The 4,236-nt window shown below is 46.0% G+C and overlaps 1 pseudogene; it reads left to right on the top strand.

Annotated features, from left to right (window-relative positions):
• LOC119361458 overlaps positions 1-3,537 on the top strand; it is a 40,640-nt pseudogene extending 37,103 nt beyond the window's left edge.
• Positions 3,538-4,236: the final 699 nt, after the last annotated feature.

Raw genomic sequence — 4,236 nt, 5'->3', positions numbered from 1 at the left:
ACTCTCTGTCGCTCTCTATCAGCAGTCGCTACTGAGCTATGCTTGGAGCTGCCAATTGCAATCTGAGCCTCCCACCCGTGGAATTGAACCAGTGTGTGTTTGTTTCATGCCATGACTGCTGCAATGTCTGCATTCCCACCCTTCCTTGTTACTCATTTTGCTGTATTTGCATTCCTAACTGAAGTAGAGAGGGATGAGAGTGCTTTTTTCTAGGAATTTGATTAACTCGGTGTTTTGAATCAATTGTTGCTGCAAGTTTCAGCTTCCCGAGAAGATGTGCAAGAGCCTGGACAGTGCCACTCGGAAGCTTCCATTCGCGCTACCGTTACCTATGATGCTTGGGTACCTATTCTACTTAGTCATGCCAAATAAGCGAACATGACTTTTTATTCTACTTGCTACTGCTGATTAATTTGCTCATGATGTAACATATTTGGTAATGTCATTGTTGACCATGATGTTTTTGTTCAACCTGTCCAGTGGTCGAGGAGTACAGGGAGGTCAGGCTCGCATTTCGACCCACGGAGCAATTTGTTCCACCCGAATGAGAAGGACGTGTCGGCTTGCCATGGCTGGACTCACCATCGTGATGGGGCCTCTTTAGATTTTCAAGCTATACGCCGTCCCCTACTGGGTATGTGTGTGTGCTATCTGCTCTTGTTGCATTTGTAGCTTCACTTCCTGCCAAAACTACTGATTTTTGTTGACAGGTGGATTGGGCTATGGGGCTGGTCAGTAGCTTATGAAGTTTCCTCACTGAATTTTCTGCAGATTTTTGTTATGTGGCTGGACTTTGTCACCCACCTGCACTACCAAGGCCACAACCACAAGCTTCCCTGGTATCACAGAAAGGTAAAATTAATGGAGCTACTATCTCAGGAATAGCAAGTTAGATTGCTTAATCTGCATAACATTGTGCCAAAACTAGTGTGTTCATTATTATTTCACCCACTTGGTGTCCATTGTTCAGCAGTATAGCTTAGCCCAGTATCTATGCACATATATTGTATTGTAGAATGTGCCACTAAAGAGATGGTTTTAGTTTCACTTGCCAGCAACATCCCCTTGTGACCTTGGTGAAATGGATTGCTAATATTTTGTTGTCTAAAGAATAGTATAGCATCATGTCAAGCCATAGGTGTTGTTAATTAGTGTTTGAGAAATAAGAGATACTATGGTCTATTCTGTTGGTGTGTCATATTATCTTTTTTTTCTCTGGGTATAATTTGAACAGGAGATTCATCTATATTTGTCTTCATTTTGCAAGGTTCTGGCGCATCAGCATCTTTACCTTATGCTATGATTTCATCCTTTAGCAACACTTCTGGTTCAGCTCAAGACAAAATTTGGGTTGCAAAAGGTTTGTTTTGGTGCGTTGGTGCATTGTCTTTGAAGCCCCTTACCATTAAAACAATATAGCAATCGCACCTACCTTTTGCCATCCAGTTTGTAGGGACAGTTGTCCAAGATAGTTTTTACCTATAGTGAATCACAAGTTTGGCTGCCAAGGTCTACATTCATAGGAATTATGTTTTTATAGTTGGATTATCTTCCCTGATTCCTCGTGATGGCTGGAACTGTTACTTGGTAGTTATAGAAAAATATAAATGTTACTTCATAAAAGTTGATGTGTTTATGAATTCATGGGCCACAAAAGAACCATAAGAAAAATAACTTAGTTCAGAATAAAGTTCATACAATTCGCAGAGAGCAACACAGCAACTTCGAATAAATGTTCATTGTATGCATCTGTTGACAGTTAGACATCTGGTTGTGTTTAGCAAAATTACATTATTAATGATTAGTTTTGTTTGAACTTTAGTTTCTTATTCATTCTAAAGTCTAATATTCTAATGTCTCTTCAAGAAGCAGAAGTACTTCCGAAGCAGTGGCAAGATATCAAATCTGAAGCTCTTGGCCCTGACTATCTTAATCGGTATGCTCTCTGAGACACTTTTATTAAGAATGTGAGGGCATATAGAGTTCATGCATAATTGTGCATGTCGTGCATAATCAAATCAAATACCCTCTTGTTCAGCAGTGGCAAGACTTGGCTTTATCAACAAAGGATCTGTCCTGCTACTAGAGATTTGTTCTGGTGAATCTCTGTTTGTTGAGACGAGATCCTATTGTGTGAGGCTGGTAACGATGAGAGGCAGAAATTGATGCTTTGCTCGAGGAAGCTGCTGAGCTCGTTGATGGACTGCCAGCCCAAGAAGCCTAGTTAGTATAGGTATTTTCGAATATGCCATTTCTGTCGATTGCTTTCTCATTATGCTCTAGAACTAAGCATGGTACTGATGATTTGTATGGATATAACTACAGTATGTATGAAGTTCAGTACACACCAGGGTCGGGGATTTCCATGCCGTGTAGTGGGTTATCGACGACAGTATTGTGGGTGCCACACGCGGTGACCTACAGCACCTACATTCCTGGGCTCTGGCGCTCTGGAAACGTCGAGGACGTGTTTTGGCAGCTGGAGATCATTTTCGCCAAGGGACTACAGCTGATCGTGCTCGGCTTGAACATACTACTGGATCATGCTGCAAAGGATATAGATACTTGGGTGGCCAAGGAGTTGCTGGAGCGATGCGAAGAGCTGGGCTTCGAGGTTGACAGTCATGGATCATTTCTCCAAGAAGATGAAGTGACTGCTTGTCATTAGGCTGTTCACTGATCTGCTCAAGATGCCCATAACACCCAATCCGCAGACATACAATATACCGATCTCATCCCTGTGTCGAGCCAGCAACTTCCAGCTTGCCAAGACCGTGTTCAGCTGCAACGGGTTTGTGGTGGACACTGTGACCTGTAACATTCTGATCCACGAGTCCTACGGCACTGGAAAGGTGGGGAGCTCGGGTTCTTGTTCTTCGACGTTGATGTTGGGGAGTTCGCCCCAGACGTAATCACATACAACACACTGGTCGATTGCCTCTTTAGGTCTGGGAGGAGACCCGAGGCTGCCAATCTGGTCAGGCACATCGACGATGGCTACCCTGCGGATCCCGCATCTAGCATATCGGTTGGCTAGGAGTGGAAACGTTCGAGAGGCTTTGAGTCTGTTTGATGACATGCTAGCGAAAGGAGTCGCTTTAGATGCTAAGGTTTTCACCAGTGTGATCAAGGCATTCTGCAAAAAAAGGTCCAGTGGAGTACACAGATATGACATAGCTGTGCTCTGTGCTGGATAGTGTGCTTGGGATTGGACGATCCATCTCTTGCTCCCTTCATGATGAGTGCCCTACTGCTACTGCTGCAATTTGGCAGCGCCTTGCCATCGTCCCGTCATCTCGGTTCCAAGACCTATGGGCAATCCCCACACCGGTGCACCTCGACTCTTCAATCTGGCTAGAGATCCTCCTGCCTATTCTTTGGAAAATCTGGGAATCACGAAATGCTGCTGCTTTTAGAAATGAAAACCATAGTCCCCGTGTAACCATTACTAGCTATAGGGACTTTGATCTTCGGACTCTTTGGTTTTTGGAGTGCATGCATCACAAGCATCAGATTCAGACCACGATAGGCAGGTAGCTTATTTACATGTTTTGGTAGGATATAGACTATGGAGGTAAGTTCAAGTTCAAGGACTTGGTTCACCACTAATATAATTACGGATACGTAAGTACGTATGAGTAGATATGTAGTACTAGTATGCATGCAGTCGCGACCATGATACTGACTACCGAGGACGCATCGGGCCAGGCCATCACAGTGCAGATAGGATCGAAGGACCTACATGATCATGCAGGCCTGGTCGTCGGCGCCGGCACCAGCGTAGAGATCCTAGATGCAGAACGGAGGCGCCACCATGCAGAAACCCTCTGGCACGGGGATGCGGCGCTCCTCCATGTGGGGCTGCTCCTCCAGGTCCTCCACCCGCTCCGGCTATGAAGGCGCAGACCAGCAAGGGCGGATCTAGCCTAGCGGGCCGCCCCGGGCCCCCTTTGTACACTGTAGCATTTGCTACAGGATTGTGCAACATTATACAAAGAAGTTGGGCCTCAAGCCCCGCCCCGTCCCCCGGCCTGGGGCCTAGATTCGCCACTTCAGACGAGGACGAGGACAATGGCGGCGATCGATGACGGTGATAGTGACAGCGGCGGCAACGATTGAGCTCGTCCTTGAGGCAGTAGAACAAGGATGCAACGAATAGAGGACTACCACCGAGCTGATGACCACGGCACAGATCTTGCCGACGGAGAATCAGTGTCCGCCGCCGCCATGGTCGCT

Source organism: Triticum dicoccoides, chromosome 2B (genome assembly GCF_002162155.2).
Source record: "Triticum dicoccoides isolate Atlit2015 ecotype Zavitan chromosome 2B, WEW_v2.0, whole genome shotgun sequence".
In the NCBI taxonomy this organism is placed as follows: domain Eukaryota; kingdom Viridiplantae; phylum Streptophyta; class Magnoliopsida; order Poales; family Poaceae; genus Triticum; species Triticum dicoccoides.
This window is presented reverse-complemented; position numbering and strand designations above follow the sequence as displayed.